At 41.0% G+C, this 19,168-nt stretch overlaps 1 long non-coding RNA gene across 1 annotated transcript; it reads left to right on the forward strand.

The window, feature by feature from the left end:
* Positions 1 to 6,441: 6,441 nt before the first annotated feature.
* On the forward strand, positions 6,442 to 17,824 carry LOC144365427 (uncharacterized). Its single transcript, XR_013423835.1, has 3 exons — positions 6,442 to 6,724; positions 10,008 to 10,113; positions 16,165 to 17,824. It is a non-coding gene; the product is annotated as an uncharacterized LOC144365427 (long non-coding RNA).
* The last annotated feature ends 1,344 nt before the right edge of the window (positions 17,825 to 19,168 follow it).

The following is a 19,168-nucleotide window of genomic DNA, read 5'->3' on the forward strand; positions in this document are numbered from 1 at the left end:
CATGTTTAGGCCCCTGGATACGGAAGATCCTCAGCATCCATGTTTAGGCTCTAGGATCCAGACCCAAATTCCTTTTTTAAGTCATAGCAGGACAGCACTTCTGCCTCCCCTTCCTGAGGGTGCCTATTAGTCTATCTCTTTTATTCTACTGAATTTACTAATAGTTTCTTTATGTCCTTACTTCACTAGGGACCTGATATCAAGTCCCTGGGGTAGTGAGACAGAAAACAGCTTGCATGGCATTGGTCTCAAAAACTTTTGTTAATTCCCAGATATTATCCTAAACTTCTGCACCCCAGAGCATTTTCACCCCTTATGGAAAGTGCCTTGTGTATCTGACACGCTGCCCGGGAGGTCAAAAGGAAGCCATCGGTCCTCCAGTGTTTGGGAAGCCTTCGCCCTGACATCCAGTCTTCACTTCTAACTCATCCACCCAGGGTGCATCATGCGCTCCTGATAGCAGGACTCCTGGCGCCTGCCCATGCACACCCCGTGCCCAGTGAAATGAATAGTCATCATCATGTAATTAGACCTTTGCTCTGAACCCCCTGCCATTGTTCTGAGGAGCTTCAGCAGTGATAAGGATAATTCCACAAGAAACATCTCAGGACACTACAAAGAACTCATCTTCTGAATCTCTTCTTGCCAGGTTTACCTAAAACAAAACAAGGGGTGCCTGTAGTTCTAAGGCTCTGGGGTAACTCCCCCCACTGGTAGAGCTCCTAGGCTGTGAGAAGAGATTTGATAATGGTTAGTTGGATTTATGGATGATAACTTGGCCACACCTCCTGAGTTCAGATCCCATCTCTGCCACTTATTGAATGACTGGAAACTTGCTTATCCCATGAAGTCCCAAGTGTGTCATTCTGTGATCATTTCAACCAAGTTGACTCAGGTGCATTCACATAGGTTGGAAACCATAATCTAGAGCACATATATATTATTATATCAATTTAAATAATCACATTATAATTATAATATAACTGATTATATTATGCTGAATATCATACAATTATCTGATATATTCTATTCTATATTTAAGTTTTTATCTCACATCTGGGATGATGAGACAGAACAGGTGAACTTTTCTGTCCTCAGCATCCTCATCTGTATAATGAAGAGAGTGACACCACCTACCTTAGAGGGTCGTTGCAAGGATTAAATGTGAAAGGAAGAAAAAGAGAAGAAGGAAGGAAGGAAGGAAGAAGCAGGTGGTGCCCGACATAGAGAAAGGAGAGAAAATGTATATTATGATTATTGGCTTAATGGTGTTAGCTTTCGTAAAGAGGGAAAATTTAAATTTTTATTTTAATTTATTTTATTGATGCTGGGGATCAAACCCAGGCTCTTCTGACTGATAAGCATGTGTTCTATCATTTGGCTACATCTCCAGCCTCTAAATAACTCTAGAAGCCAATGTATGTTCGTATCCAGATAGACTTTGATTAGTACAAAATTGCCTTTGATTTCTATTTACTGGCCTAGATTCTAAACCCTAGCCTGCTAAACAGCCAAGTCTGAACATATTGACATGATTCATTCTACCCTCATCTTCAGGAAGAATTGTCACAACGTTCTTGATGAGTTGCCCCAGTGAGACTGTACCTAGGACTATCCTGGCAAGCGGCAGCAGCACTCAATGGGAGAAGCCTCACCTTCAGAAGACACTGAGGCCCCGGTTCGCAGGGATTATAAACAGGTGGGATGAAGAGGGTCCTGGGCCTGAAGAGGTGTTTCATTTCATTGAAGGCTGTCGTTTTCTTTCTTTTTTTTTTTTTTATCTTGTTTTGACACCAACATTGGTGGGGTTGGAATGTCTTAGAAGGAACAGGCATTTTAGGGCTCACGCAGCCCTACCTCCCACTGCCTCCGCCCTGTGTCTTCCCACATGTCCATATCCGCCTGCTATTAAAGCTTTTGAGTTTACCTAAAACAAAATAAAACAAAAAAAATACATGCCCTGGGGCCGAGAGAATTTTTCAAACTAGTCTCTTTCTTGCAAAAGACCATCGTCCCTCCTTCCTCACCACCGCAGAAGGCACACACAAGAGATTCACCAACTGCCCAATCTGCCTTTCCCTCTTTCCTCTTCACAGTTCCCCTTCAGCTCACCAGCCAGGTGGCAGGCTGCATTCAGCAGAGGAGAGGCGTCTCCACAGAGCTTTCCAATGTTTCTTGCCTTTGAAATAGATAAGACGAATTCCTTGCTTCTTTTGGTAATTCTTAAACAAGGTGACTGTTGGTTTGGTATTGGCCTAAGTGGACAACGTGGCAATAGATAGATCCAGACTTTCAGGTGTTTTCTGATTCACTGGGAAGCCATAGGGCAAAGACAACCTCCAGCTGACAGCTACATGGAAGAAACTTCTGAATTTTAGGACACTACTTTGGCATTCCATGCTTTTTTCAGATAGAGCAAAAAAGCTCTTGATGATACTATTTTATATTTTTGTACTTATGTATCATGAGTCATGTCAAGTTCCTTGAAACTGAACTGCTACATTCATTGAAAATTTAGACATTTCTTCTACCGTTTAATACCTATGTTCAATTATGTATTCCAAGTTTAAGAGTTTGAGGGATTTTATTTGTTTTGGTACTGGGGATTAAACCTGGGAACACTTAACCACTGAGCCACATCCCCAGTCCTTTTTTTAAAATATTTTATTTAGAGCCAGGGTCTCACTAAGTTGCTTAGGGCCCTGCTAAATTTCTGAGGCTGTCTTTGAACTTAGGATCCTACTGCTTCACTCTCCCGAATCACTGGGATCACAGGCAAGTATCACCTCACCCGGTGTGAATGTTATCTACTTTAAATAGGCAAGGTCTTTCTGTTCCATAAATCTATTCATAAGGATTCATAAAGAGATTTTTTTAACTTGGGACACTTTGAAATAACAACAGAACTCATTGTTCTTCATGGATGAGCAGATGAGACAATGAAAATTCTTAGCACCAGGTCTGGTCCACGGGAACTAATCAACTAGAGTAGGAAGAATCAGGAATTCATGCAGAACAGGATTTCTTGGCTACAGAACTATTGAAGTTTGGGACTAGATAATTCTTTGTGGTGTGCAGGGCTGGAGGTGTTGCCTTGTGTACTGAAGAATGTTTAGGAACTATGTTAACGTTTGACCCACATGGCACCAAAGTTCTTAAATCCTGCATTACTGACATAACAAGCCGAATCACTCCACTTTGGAGCACTGTCCTGTACATTATAAAATGTTTAGCTGTGTCCCTATGTCCACCAGTTGCTCATAGTACCTAGTTGTAATAACCAAATATCATTCCATATATTGCCAAATATCCCTGGAAAGCAAAAGCAGTCCCACTTGAGAACCACCGGTGGAGAACCTGGGCTTTGAGTCTTTTAATTACTTCTTCTATAAAACATTGAACAAGTTTCCATCCAAGGGAAAGGTGTCTGAACCTCCCTGATACAGCTACCTGGTTACTGTCCACCTGACCCACCAGAACAAAAAAGCTCCAGGAAGGTACTCTTGTCTGCTGTGCCCACAGGGGGCAAATCACCACGGACATAGCCAATGTTCAGTAAAAACCTGTCTAAATGAATTCACGTAATAACATTTTTTTCTGAAGTCCCTGTCTACTAGCTAATAGGTCATAAGGTTCCTGTAGGCTCCATAGATTTAACTAAGTCTGTGGAAAGTATCTACCCTCCCTCCCATCCCTAATATAAACTCTTCTCTCAAGAGAACCTATTGTTGCAAAATAGTAAGATCTTCTCCAGAGCACAAGTGCCAGTATGGGGGTCTGAAAAGAATAAAATGGGATCCTAGTTTCCAGGGTCATTCATAAGGACCTGAGAGTTCTTTCAGATCAAACTGGATCCAAAGCAGGATCCAAGGTAGCTTTAAAATTCTCTGCATCAAGGATACAAAATCAACACCCATAAATCAAAGGCATTTCTGTATATCAGTAACGAATCCTCTGAAAGGGAAATGAGGAAAACTACCCCACTTACAATAGCATCAAAATAAATAAAATACTTGGGAATCAGCTTAACAAAAGAGGTGAGTGACCTCTACAATGATAACTACAGAATGCTAAAGAAAGAAATTAAAGAAGACCTTAGAAGATGGAAAGATCTACCTTGTTGTTGGATAGGCAGAATTAATATTGCCAAAATGATCATACTACCAAAAGCACTATACGGATTTAATATAATTCCAATTAAAATCCCAATGACATTCCTCATAGAAATGAAAAAATCAGTCATGAAATTCACTTGGAAAAATAAGAGACCCAGGAGAGCTAAAGCAATCATTACAGGAAGAGTGAAGCAGGTGGCATCACATTACCAGACTTTAAACTGTACTACAGAGCAATAGTAACAAAAACAGCACCAAAATAGACTGGTAGACCAATAGTACAGAATAGAGGACACAGAGGACACAGAGACCCACCTAATTATAGTTATCTTATATTTGACAAAGATGCCAAAAATGTACATTGGAGAAAAGATAGCCTCTTTAACAAATGGTGCTGGGAAAACTGGAAATTCATATGTAGCAAGATGAAATTAAGCCCCTATCTCTCACCATGCATAAAACTCAACTCAAAATGGACTAAGGACTTAGTAATAAAACCAGAGACCCTATGTCTAATAGAAGAAAAAATAGGCCCAGATCTCCATCATGTGGGATTAGGCCCCAACTTCCTTAATAAGACTCCTATAGCACAAATTAAAATCAAGAATCAATAAATGGGATGGACTCAAACTAAAAAGTTTCTTCTCAGAAAAAGAAACAATCTGTGAGGAGAATAGAGAGCCTACATCTTGGGAGCAAATCTTTAACCCTCACACATCAGATAGAGCACTAATCTCTAAGATATATAAAAAACTCAAAAAACTAAGCATCAAAAAAAAAAAATAACCCAATCAATAAATGGGCCAAAGATCTGAACAGACACTTCTCAGAAGATGATATACAATCAATAGACAAATATATGAAAAATCTTCATTGTCACTAGCAATTAGAGAAATGCAAATCAAAACCACTCCAAGATTTCATCTCACTCCAGTCAGAATGGCAGCTATTATGAAGACAAACAACAGTAAGTGTTGACGAGGATGTGGGGAAAAAGTCCTATTGCTGGTAGGACTGCAAACTGGTGCAGCCAATCTGGAAAGCAGTATGGAGAATCCTTGGAAAACTGGGAATGGAATCACCATTTGACCCAGTTATTCCATTCCTCAGTCTATATCCAGAGGACTTAAAAACAGCATACTACAGGGATGCAGCCACATTAATGTTTATAGAAGCATAATTCACAATAGCTAAACTGTGGAACCAACCTCGATGCTCTTCAGTAAATAAATGGATAAAGAAAATATTGGAATATTATTTAGCAATAAAAGAGAATAAAATCACAGCATTTGCAGGCAAATGGATGGAGAATATAATGCTAAGTGAAATTAGCTAACCCCAAAAAACCAAATGCTGAATGATTTCTCTGACTTAAGAATGCTGATCCATAATATGTTGTGCGAGGGAGGAGATGGGAGGATTAAATGAATTCTAGGTAGGGCAAAGGGGAGGAAGGGGAAGGGGAGGTGCATAGGAGTAGAAAAGACGGTGGAATGTGATGGCCATCATTACGCTAAGTACATGTATGAAGACTTGAAGGATGTGACTCTACTTTATGTACAACTAGAGATATGAAAATCTGTGCTCTATATGTGTAATATGAATTGTAATGCATCCTGTTGTCATATATAACAAATTAAAATTAAAAAAGAAAAAAAAACCCAGTAAGCATGTCATGTAACTAACAGAAAGGAGAACCAAAATCACCTTCTTAGATCATGTCTATAAAACTATAGATTTTAGCTGGGACACAGAGGCATCAGAACTGTGACTCAAGAGGCAGAGGATCCCAAGTTTGAGTTCAGTCTGTGCAACTTATTGAGACCCTGTCTCAAAAATAAAAAATAAAACGGGTTGGGGATGTAGCTCAGTGGCAGAGCGCCCCTGAATTCAGTCTCCAATACCACAAAGCAAACAAACCAACCAATGATTTTACATATCCATGCCAAGATCACACCAGTGAGTTCCTCTCTAATGCCCACCCACATTCTACTCTGCCAGTGTGTGCTTCTTGCTTTCTTTTAATAAAGTTGACTTGTGTATCAAAAAAAAAAAAAAATTCTCTGCATCATGTCGGGACAGGTACGTGAAGGGTCAGTTTCACAGAAAGGCAGAAAAAAGCCTCAAGTCACTATGGGTTTGACTCCAAGCCCCTCCTGCTAGTCAGGCTTGTGGGCTGCTCCCCGGGACAGCGCTGCCTGGATAACGAGGTTTTTTGTGTTCTAGGTCACTCTGCCCTTGTTGTTTATTGCTCACATGTGGTGGTTGACTGAGCCTGAAGAAAACTTTGTACCTTCTCTTCTGCTCAAAAACCACGCTATCCACTCACTCATCTCATAAGTCCACCGGCTGGCTACCCAAGACCAACGACAGCTATTCTTTTTCACGCTAATCTCTTTTTTGGATACTATCCAGGAAACAGCCTTTTCTAACTATTCTGGCAATCAGGAGAACATTTCTCATGTGTGCAGAGTCTCTTCCATTGAGTGGATTCCTGTGATTCTTGCTGGCACCTGCCCAAAGCCACCACTTGGCTTTCCTGAGTCCAGCAGCTGGACCCCATCTGTGTTGGCGGCTTCTCTCCACCACCTCCATCTACTGTTCCCTACGTGAGTCTGTTGTGGATGAATCTCATGTCTACTTCCTTTCTCCAGCAGCTTTGAAGACCTGATTTATCATCTGTGTATTCCTCTGCACGCTTTCTTTACCTATTCCCAACTTTTGTCCTCTAGCAAAATACTCCTCCTTCCCTCTCTAAAAGATGGCCTCCATAGGGGCTCCCAGGGGTCAAAGGCAAAGAGAAGACTATCTTGACCACTCAACCGAAAATGGGCAACACTTTGAACTATTCAAATAGCCACTAAACACATGAAAATATGCTCACTTTCATTGGCTCCAGGGAAATGCAAATAAAGGCCTCAGTGTACAGCTACCACACAGCTAGCCATGGTGGCTGAGATTAAAAGGACAGAAAACACCAAGTGTTGGTCCTAATGTTCCTGTACTGCAAATGGCAGTATAAACTGGTATCACCACTTTGGAAAACTGTTTGGCAGAACTGTGCCTACTAAAACTAAACAATGCAATTCCCTACAACAAGGAGTGCTTAGGCCCAGCCAAAGACATTTTCTAGAATGTTCATTATGCTGCCACTCAGAGTGGCCTCCAAGTGGAACTACTCCAATGTTTGTCAACCAAAAAGCTAAAAAACAAACGGTATCATCCTCACAGTGGAATACTAGACAGCAACGGTAGTGAATTGTACACAAACCCATGCAACAGCACCAACAAATTCCAACAAAATATTGAGCAATGGAAGCTAGATAGAGAATGTTCGATATGATGTCATTTAGATAAAGCACTAGGACAGGCAAGGGAAATCAATCTATTAGAAGTGATAAGTGATGAGAAGAAAGCATGTAGGATATTCTTTTTTGGGGAGGGTGGGTGGTACTGAGGATTGCAAACCTAGGGGCACATTGAGCTACATCTCCAGCCATTTTCTATTTTGAGACAGAGTCTTGCTAAATTGCTTAGGGACTCACCAAATTACTAAGGTTGGGCTTGAACTTGCAATCTTCTTGCCTCTTCCTCCTCAGTTGCTGGGATTACAGGTGTGTACACCACACCCAACTTGTGTGGTATATTCTTGATTTGGAGACCGATTATATAGGTGGGTTCATTTTATAAAAATTCATCTAGTGGCACGATTATGATCAATGCATTTTTCAGAGTTTATGTTATATGGTATTGGGGTCAGTTTGCTGGAAAGCAGACTGAGATAGATAACCATGTACTAGTGCTTGCCTGACATTTGTGAAACCCAGGTTCAATCCTCAGTACTGGGGAAAAAAAGCTAGAAGTTAATTGGGGTAGGCACACTTCAGAATGATATGTGTGATAAAGGAAGGCTTAAATGAGCAAAGAGAACAGGTGAAATATGAAATGTCACCACAAAGCCCTCAGACCATCCCCTCAGGGGTTGTGATGAATTGGGACTTGGAGGTTAGATATTTACATGTCCCTATTGATCACATAATCTCTTTTAAGCAGGGTCTTTGCAATTCCTGTCCAAAAAGTCAGTCCTTTCTCTTAAAATGTGGGCTGCCATGAGGACGGGAGCAGGACCTGAGAGGAGGCATCTCTCTTTAGCAGAGAGGGGCTCAACCCAGAATTTACTGGCCAGGTACACATGAGAACTTCAGTCTGGAAGGCAACCACAACTACCAGTAAATACTTGAATAAAAAGCATAACAACAAAGATTCTGACTTGGATGATGAAAGAAGAAAGAAACATTCGAAAGACCGAATAACAAGATGGGACAGGCAATGTACACACTGACCACACGCCATCACTGAAATGCTTAAAACAATTACCAGTAATTTGTCTCATTATCCTGAACCCTGGGCCAAGGTGGCCTATGGCGTACTTTGTTAGTAATTTATTACAGACCAAATGCTAACAAATGTTTTTCTAGCCACACATTTTTTAGTTCCAAGAAGAATTTCTGTGGTTTGCACAGATCCTTAGAGTCTAGCAAGAGAGAATGTACCTATTAGTAGCCCTTGGTGGACTCTCCCTTTTATAATGTGGAGCCCCAAACAGTGGTTATAGCTTCCAGCATTTTCAGTTTGTCAGCTACTTTCATAGGGCAGGGCTTGCAGCAGATGGTCATGTTGTTCAGTACTGTGCCAGAATAACCCTATCTGCTCCAACAGGGCTTGGGCTGAGCTGGTTAATTATTATTGGAGTTAAGGCTGCAGTTTCTTGGAAGACACAGCTGACTTGCAGGATAAAGAACTCTCTCCTGCAAATGCCGTGTTCCCTGGAGTGGCGAGGCCCACTGTGGAATCGTGTTCTGTTAGATTGCACTCCCCTTCCTTCCCCGGGCTGCGCCACCTCATTGCAGGTGTGGGACCCATCGCCATCTAGACAGCCTCCCACACACGTATCCACTCCCTCTCCTAGGGAAGGGTTGAGTTGGGGAAAAGCAGGTTTCTGATGAGTTTTAGCATGAAGGAAAACTCTTCACGGGGGGAACGATCATACCAGGGTGGAAAGTAGCACCTCTTTCTATTCCAAATTTCATCATAGATGGTTGTGGTTTCAGCAACGGATTTGAAGGAGGGTATTCGGTGGATGCGGAACTAGGAGCATGGCGAATCTGGGATAGAAAGAAAGTTGTTTCTACCAAACCTCTTTTTCAATCATTTTCTATGGAGTCCTTACTTTCCTTCCTGTTCCCTAACTCTCCATTTAAAACTCAAGGTACCCAGTGTCTTCATGGCTCTGCCAATGGCTTTTCAGGGCAAAGCCAAATGAGAAAAGCAGAGCAGAATCCAGGTCCATCCTTCCTATGTCACCTCCTACTATCATTTCATTTGAAAGGTGCTTGTTGCTCATGGGAGCATTCAGCTCTGGGGCCTCGCACATCTGTAACTGAGTATTACATACTGGATAATAAATGAATAGGACAGGCCTGTGACTCTTTGTTTAAAAAGATTGATTGTGAAGCAGGGGTGTAGCTCACTGGGAAAGTGTGTCATGTCTGAGGCCCTAGGTTCAATTCCAAACCAGACCCTCCCTTAAAAAGGCAGATTTCAAAGAGCTTCCAGGGCCACAAGGTTTTCACCCTATTCCCAGGTAGCTCCAGCATGTTTTATGTAACAGTTAACAGTTCTCACTGCCAGCGGACTTGGCAGCAGGCACTCTATAAAAAGACTGTCTTCGTGGATATTTATGGTTTTGTCTTCCATAACAACAGCCTTTCTCTTTGGGGAAATGCTGCTTCAAGCTATTGGGACTGTTAATCATTGTTCTCCCATGTCCTCCAAGCAGGAAGGACATATAAGCCAAGATGAACTTGTGGTAGAAATCCATCTTTTTTTCAGAGATGGATCCAGAAATTCATATGAGGTAGGCCAGACGACATGGAATTCACGGACAAGATACTTCACAGTGGTGCAAATGGAACAGCACTGTTTTCCTTTCTGACTGGTAAGCGGTATGCATTTAACCCTGGAGAGAGCGGGGCAAGGATGTGCACATCTGTAATCCTAGGGACCCAGGAAGCTGAGGCAGGAGGATTGCAAGTTTGAGATCACTGAGACCCATCTCAAAATAAAAAGGCCCAAGATGTAGTTCAGTGGTAAAGTAACCCTGGGTCAGATCCCTAGTACCCCAAAACTAAGGAAAAAGAATTTGAACCTGGTGCTTCTGCCAGCTGTGTCCCTTGCTATATGACCTTATTGGAATATAGCTCACTCTAGATACTCAGAAAAAAAGCAACAAAGAAAGCGGGAGAGAAACTCGGCAGCTTTTTAGGTTGTATTCATCCTGATTTTCTGTACTAAAATGAGCAGGCCTCCCAGGCTACATAGGCAGTTCCAGCTTACACCCTGTTGTCTCAGCTCAATCATTAACAGCTCTCACTTTCATTCTCAGAAGTGTCCCATAAATTATTTAATCATTATCTCTTCGCAATGTGGTTAAAGCAATCAAGTCTTTTCACCCTTACATTAAACTGGTTTTCTGTCACTTGCAACAACAAAAAAGTCTTACTGAGTTACCTTTATTTCCCAAATTAATCAGGGAATTTTTCCAAACTGATTTCTGGATTTGATTACTTAACGCTTTTTCTTGAACTCCTTGGCAGATTCCTGATTCTACATCTGATGCTTGGTCTCCACTTACTTTGTAGAATTGGCTTCTTGGACCCTCCGAAACCTATCCAACCATCATGGCCTGATCATGAGTTCCTTTGCTTCATACCTCACCCCAAAGTCAGCAGAGTGCACAAATTTCATCTGGAAGCTCTGGGACCATGGTTAGAGAGGATAAGAGCCAAGTTTAGCCTAAGAGACCACCTGGATGAGTTAGCTTCAACTGTGTTTTCCATAATTGCATTATCCAGCTCAAAATTCATTGTCCTTGAAGAGGATCAAATGGCACAAGTTGAGTTTGGGGCCCACTGGTTCAATAGGAGAGAGAGGGCATCATGATAGGTATTTCATTACAGCTACACAAAATTAGGGAGAGGCAATCCACCCTCTAAGAGACCAAATATATACTTAACAATGTGCATTTACTGATTTAACCAGCTATTTGTGTGTCTATACCAACAAGAGCTGAAGAATTCTTATATAACAAATGTGAATGGTGCTCAGAAGAACTGGTGATGACATAGTTGATCTTTCTGGAATAACGAAGATAAATATGACCACCCTGAGTGATGATGAAGCTGATATTTATATGTATTCTGCATTTCTGCATTCTGCAGTTATTGAGTAAAAGTTTGGGGTTGGTGTTTGTAGGAATTTTTTTTTTTGAGGTTTCCTGATGTATTCATTCCTCTGCCTTAAATCCACCCTGCTGGGTCCTGTCCTTCATGGCTTCCTCCTTAATCAATATCACATTAGAACCAGCTTCCAATATCTTCCCATGGTTTCTTTTTTCTTGATGTCAACTCCAGGGCTCTACACATCTGCCCTGTTCCCCCTTTGGCTTCTGACCTCATGATTTGATCTTCTTGGTAATGCACATCTCACCACTCTGACCTTTCAGCACTGCCTCCAGAGCTCTCCACCATTTTTCATCTACAAAAGCTAGTGGCTAATCCACAGTTCACCCTCATTTGGCCCCTGAGACCTTGAGCCTTAGCACCGATGCTAGCAGAAAGCATTTTTTTTTCTGGCTCTCCCCTCAAACTGATGGAAAATGTGATGAAGAAAGTTATTGGTCCTGGAGTCAGGCACACCTGATTCATGTCCCAGCTCAGCCATTATTGTCACTGTGCAAACCTGAAACTTAACCTCCAGCAGGATGATGCTGTATAGCTTTCTAAAAATACCACAGTTTTGAAGATTTTTTTTCATGTGCAAATCTTCTGCCTTATTTGGTAATTAGTTATGTCAAAATAAATACATATTGTACTAATAAGGATAGGCTCACATACACTATAACAACAACAAAAAAATCCCCAAATCTAAGTGGTTTGGCACATTTCTGCCTCATGTGAGTCAGGATGGTCTCCTTCATGCACAACTCAGGGATCCAAGCCCTTTCCATCAAGCATCTCCTCAATCAAAGAATCCTTCTCTTCAGGCCCTTGAAAGGGGAGAGAATGAGTGTAAGGTTTTACAGGATATGGTAGGGCTAACTTCTAACCACATAGCATTGGCCAGAACTGAGTCACACTGTCCCACCCACATGCAAGAGGAGCAGGGAAATGTACACTTCCTGTGTGCCCGAAGGAGGAAGCAGGATTTGGTGAGCAAGTGTCTAGTCTACCACAAAGTCATCTTACAGTTGATGTGTGTTAAAATAAAACCACATAATGATATTATATACTTATTATAACTTATATAATGATATTATGCATCGATATGCCAAACACATATTAAGCTTTTTACATTGGGTTATCTCATTTCATTTAATTTTATAACAACTTTATGAGGTTTGGTAAGAATTAAACAAGGCAAATGTGAAAACAGCAGATGCCAACAATTACTCATATCATTTTTTGTGCATTTCACATTCTACGAGGAAACTGCCCAAGTTAGCATATTAAAACAGCACTTGGATGGATACTGTCTTTAACTCATATTTAATTCATATAAGATGAATCACTTTATTATGGAGTTATATGCTAGAGATTGTAGGATATACCAAGATGAGTCTGCTAGGGTCTTCAATGATAGGACAAAAGAGTATATATAAATAGAATTGATACAAAAGACACCATTGTAAGGGTATCAAGAGGTATCTGTTCAATTCCGGGATTTAACTTTAACTGAGGTTGATTCACAAGACACCACCAAGCTGGTAAAGAAGAGAAAGGTGTTCTGGACAATGTTGCTCATGATAAAAGAACTTGCGCCCTCTTCCCTCTTTTTTTTTTCTCCTAATGCATTTCCCCTTGTCCAGATTATGATTTAGGGCTCCTTCTCCAATTCAGATGGAACCTGGGCTTGCGGTCTTTCTGTTGCCAGGGTGCTGACTTTCACTCTGTTTCCTGTTTGCCATCTGACACAGACCGACCATAGGAGGCAGCCTCTCTATGTGGATTCCCCAGTGCTTCTTCCATTACTTATCTTTGAACCCAAGCTCATATTTATTCTTGCCCAATTTTAGACAGCATCCCTGAGACAGAGTTCAACATTTAATGAGTATTGGAGGAGACATAACAGATTTTGAGTCAAAATGGGGAAGGAAAGGGTAAGACAGGGCCAAAGTCAGTTGGTAGTCCAGGAAAACAACAGGCAAGGAGAATCAAAAGAAATAGCCTTGCACTCTAACTCCCAGTCTGCATGAATTTTTTAAAAAGGAAGCTTTACTTGATTTTTATCTAGAGCCTAGATACTAACTATAAAGAAACGTTTCCAAGAAAGGAGCATATTGTTTGAGAAGCCTTGTGAGCCGTGTTTTTATTTTTGCAGTAGAATTCTCTTTGGGGTGGCAAGGTTAGGAGTGGGGGAGACTCCAGCAGGCACACAAGAGGCAGCCTCTGTTCATGCAAGTGGTGGTCTCAGCCCTCACAGAGCCCTCCCATTGTCTAACCCCCACAAAACTTGCTGGACAAGCCAATACATTCTTTGTTTCTTGACTTACCCTTTCATAGTAAGAGGTTTACATCACTCAAGTCATCCAAACACAGTTGATGTGAACAGTCATTTCCAAGGAATGAGAAGAGCACTTCAGCCCCTGGTTGAAACTGATTGATGGCCGATGTGTGCATCCTGCCAGCCCCCTTGTATAACTGGGACTAGAGTCAGGAAGCCCCCTACAATGGTGTGCATTATGTTAAGAAACCATAAATGTGCATGTCCTTTGAGATTTGTTTTCTTCTCCTTCTTCTCCTTCTCCTCTCCCCTCCCCCTCCCCTTTCTCTTCTCCCTCTTCCTCCTCCTCCTACTCTTCCTCCTCTGTGGGCACTAACAATCTTTGATTTTTTCACAGTCACGTTCTTTCCTAATAAAACTCTGTGAGAGTCAATAACCTAGCTAGAAGACTGAGGTAGATCCCGAGAGTCCTTTAACATGTTCATCTTTCTAAATGAAAACTAACATATTCTTTTTGACTTCCTCATTCATGTAAGAAAAGCATGACAAATCCCAAAATAAAGAATTTGTCAGGAATTAAAAGACAGCCGCAACTCTCTTAAGAATGCTTTTTTCCCCTTCAAACATTTGTGAGTGAAAATTCCAGCTTTACTAGCCTGCTTTGTAATCTGTTTTGCATGTTTGGAGGTCAAAGAGGAAGCCAAAGGTCAGAGTTTAGGGCAGGATTGAAGCACTGTAAGAGGCATTACCAAGTGCTGACTTGCATTAGAAAGTGGTTGCTTAGACAATGTACACAAAGTAAATATAAAACACTTAATAGCAGGCATAAAACACTTAGCATGTCTGTTACATTGCACATAGTGCACACTTAACTATTGCTATTATAAATGAAAACCATCTTCTTTCTCATAGCCTAGAATGTGGGGGATTTGCCTGGACTCATTTTGTGGTGGATAGGTGACCCTGAAGGTCTGTTCTTTCAAAAAAAAAAAAAAAAGTTCCTTTGATTCTTTCTCCTCCATCTTTTCTATCAGCTCACCATTTTATTCTCTCTGAACTCCACGTCCCCTTGTGTTCCACCAGATGTCAGTCTGGCCTTGCTGGTACCTTAAGGAGGACCAAGAGAAAGCGAAGACACACAAGCCTGCTTCTAAGAATGATTGAAAAGGGGAGTGGAGTCTTTGACAGGCCATCTTTAAGAAAGGAGGCTGGAAACAGGCATCAGCGAGACTTCTATTCTAGGGAAGACTAAGGACCACTGCAAACTGGGGGACATTTTTACAAACACATGCTTTTATTTAGCAAACATTCATCAAGCGGCTCCTGTGTCAGGGTACGATGAGGTCCTGGGTATATCAGTATTCACTAATGCAGTTTCTGTCCACTAGAACTCGTGGACTTGCCAGGTTACTTTTCATTGCTGCTTCTAGTGATTAGCACTTAATATTTAACACAGCAGAGGGGTCCAGCAAAGAAGATGATTGTGCTAGATGAAATGAAAGGAAAGGAAATGCACATATGGAAACATTTGCTTCTAGAATAGCAACTGTCGAGGAAGCTAGAGAAAAAGCTACTGCACCCCCAGTTTTGGAGCAAAGGAGACTCTTGGAAGGAGTCAAGTGATAGTAGTGATATCGAGAAGAACGAACGAAGCAGGTAGAACACCATGTGTGCAGATGATCCAGGCACCAGGTTAGAGGAATAAGCCTAGGTCAAAGTGGGGTGCTCTCAAGGAGCAAGTTCTTATTCTAGATTGTTCTCTCCATTTCTGTGCATGTGTAATCTCATGCTCAAGTTGGATGGAAGATTCCCTCCGTAGTCAGGGGCTAGGTTCCAAGCCTGGCCCCATCACTTGGCCAATATGTGATCTCCACTGACTTAATGACTAAAGAACTGCAGTCTTTGTAAAATGGGAACTTTACTAATACACACTTCATGGAATTGTGAGGATTAAATGAGATCATCTGTAGAAAACATTTAGCAGAGTAGCTGACATGTATTTAGAGTGCAATAAATACTAGTAACCCCCTACCCCCCACTGTGTGTGTGTGTGTGTGTGTGTGTGTGTGTGTGTGTGTGTGTGTGTGTGTGTATAGTGCTGGAGACTGAATCCAGGGCCTTGAGTATGCTAAGCAACCATTCTACCATTAGGCAACATCCTCAGTATAATAGTACTAATAGTAACTATCATTATCAGTTATTTATCAGTTATTTATTTTTTGAACCTTTTTTTTAGTTGTAGATGGACACAATACCTTTATTTTATTTATTTATTTTTATGTGGTGCTGAGGATCAAACCCAGTGCCTCACAGGTACGTGGTAGGAAGTATTCTACCACTGAGCTACAAACCCAGCCCCCATTATCAGTTATTTCTAAGACTGTTTATCTGGGAAAAAAAAATAACAATTTTTACCAGAAAATTTAAAGCATCTCTTAGATTTTAACAAAGTTTATCTTATTTGTTTCTTTGCACTTTGCACTTACAGAACAAGTTGGGAGTGTGTACAGTACTGGCGGGAAGAAAGCGAAACAGGTGGATGTAGGGAAGAAAATGAGTGGATTTTCTTTTGCTTGTTAAGAAAGAACGTGAACTTTAATGAAGATAGTACCCAAACTCTTCCCATTCCATGTCAATACCTAAAGCACCAGAAAGCTCTCGCAACTGATGTAGCTCAAACTGGCTGGAGTAAAAATCTGAAAAAAAACAAGGGTTCTTTGTTTAACACAACAGGCTGGTCTCATGTTCTCAGACTCCCATGTTCCTTACAGCTCATCAGACTTGCTTTCCTCCCTTTGTGCTGCTAAATAACAGATCTAGGGGGCTCCCTACTTAATATTTAACTAGCCTTGGTGTCCCCATGTCACGCAGCTCGTGAGTTTTTCAGGTGTAGGTGCTAGTATTCTGCTTTTTACCTTTCATAGCAGCAGAAACATCTGGGTCTTTTAAAATTCTGGGCTCACAGTTTTGGCTACACTCACACATCCATGTTCAAGTTGAGGTCACAGAGCCAACGTCCTCTCTCTCTCTTCCCAAGCTACCTGAGGGCTAGTCACCCGATGTCCCATCGAGTCAGACTGGACCTGGATAGGTGTCACTGTCCACCTTCATAAAGCCCCAATTATGAACTGACCTCTGTGGACCCAGGCAACTCAGACTCGCAGAAATGAGTTTAATATTTAACTCTGAGGAAGCAAAGGACAGCTAGAGTAAGATATGGAGTCCCTGGAATCAAAGAGAGAGCCACAAAGACAGAATAACGTGCCAAGGAAAAAGAGAGTTGTCAAGTTCTGGAAAATAAAGAAAGGAGACACGTGAGCCAAGTTCTTGACAAACCTTCCTTTATTTTGCTCAGTACGTTCATCAGACGTACACGGCAAGCAGTAGCCTGTGCTTCCGCTCTGACCACAGAAAGCTTATGTAAATAGAAGCACAAGGATGTGTGTTGCTCATGTAATTCTAGGGAAGAATGATGTCTCAGTTCAGGTGTGTTCACGGGGCAGTGAGGGAAACCACCTCCATCATCAAGATGAACTCTCCAATACCCCCGGAGAGCTTTGCTATCTGATACAATGACCTACACTAGTGCAAACATGTCGATTGTTTTTATTGCTTTCCTACCAGGCTGTAAAACTGCTGGGAATCTGATAGGGTAAGAAATAGATATTGTTGTTTGTGAAACTATTCTATAGGAAATTTTAAACTTTAAAGATTATGTTTGGTGAGTCATTTCCACATATGTTTTAATTTCAATAGCTAGGTATCTGAGTAAGATAAGGATCCAAAAGCAAATTTATTTTGGCTTCCTCCCAATTTTCAATCCAAAATTCAGAGCTATGTTTTCTATTAACCTGTGAATCTCCTTATTCCTCAGTAACTGAGAAAAATAGTCAAAGTGACAGAATGAGATACACATTGAAGTAAAAATTGCCTCTTCAACAAATGATGCTAGGAAAACTGGAAATCCATATGTAGCAGAATTACACTGAATCCCTGTCTCTCACTTGCTCAAAACACAAAGTGGATCGAGGACCCAGGAATTAGACCAGAGCTCTGGGCCTATGAGGAGGAAAATATAGACCCAACTCTATTACATCAGCTTAGGAACTGACTTCCTCAACGAAATACGTAAAGCGCAAGAAGTAAAATCAAGAATCAATATATGGAATAGTATCAAACTAAAAAACTTCTTCACAGCAAAAGAAACAATCAAAAACATGAAGAAAGAGCCTGCAGAATGGGAGCAAATCTTTGCCACCTGCACCTCAGATGGAACATTAATCCCCAGGATATATAAAAAACTTAACACCAAAAAATTAAAAAATATTAAAAAAAAACCACAAATAACCCAATCAATAAATGGGCAAAGGAACTGAACAGGTACATCACAGAAGAAGAAATATGACTGGTCAACAAATATATGAAAAAAATATTCAACATCTCTAGCAATTAGAGAAATGCAAATTAAAACTGTACTGAGATTCCATCTCACTCCAGTCAGAATGGCAATTATAAAGAATACAAGTAATTATAAATGTTGGCAAGGATGTGCGGGGAAAGGTGTAGTCATACATTGCTCATGGGACTGCAAATTGGTACAACCACTCTGGAAAGCAGTACGGAGAGTCCTCAGAAAACTTGGAACAAAACCATCATTTGACCCAGTTATCCCACTCCTTGACATATACCTAACGAACTTAAAATCAGCATACCACAGTAACGCAGCCATGTCAATGTGTATGGCAGCCAAGCTATGGAGTTGGTAAATGAAACTATGGCATTTGGCTGTAAATGGATGGAACTGGAGACTATTATTGTAAATGAAATAAGCCAATCCCAAAGAACCAAAGACCAAATGTTCTCTGATCTGCTGATGCTAACACACAGTGTGTGTGTGTGTGTGTGTGTGTGTGTGTGTGTGTGTAGGAGGAGAACAGAAGTTCATTGGATTAGACAAAGGGGAAGGAAGGGAAAGGACAGTGGATGGGAATAGAAAGGCAGTAGAATGAATTGGACACAACTTTCCCATGTTCATATATGAACACACCATCAATGAAACTCCACATCATAGACAACCACAAGAATGGGATCCTAATTAGAATAAGTTATGCTCCATGTATATATAATGTCAAAATACTCTCTTCTATCATGAATATTTATCACATATATTTACAAATTTAAAAATGTAAAAAAAAAAAACAACTGACAGAATGAGTCCTTTTAAGGCACTCAATTGAATGTAGAGTAACAGATTATTTGTTGGAGGTTCCCGAATATTTTATACAAACTCTCAATAATCCTTGCCTCAATTGATTCATGGAGTTGTAGGATACAAAGGTCGAAGACATCCTGCATATGATGAAGGCATAATGTAGTAAATTAGGATGGCGAACGTAGATAAGTCTGTGCTTTAGTTTATGTGCTCTGCAGCACCTTGGAAACCTCAGGATCATCGACCACACATACACTCATTTGACAATCATCAAGAAGTC

The sequence above is a fragment of the Ictidomys tridecemlineatus genome, chromosome 7 (genome assembly GCF_052094955.1).
Source record: "Ictidomys tridecemlineatus isolate mIctTri1 chromosome 7, mIctTri1.hap1, whole genome shotgun sequence".
NCBI lineage: Eukaryota > Metazoa > Chordata > Mammalia > Rodentia > Sciuridae > Ictidomys > Ictidomys tridecemlineatus.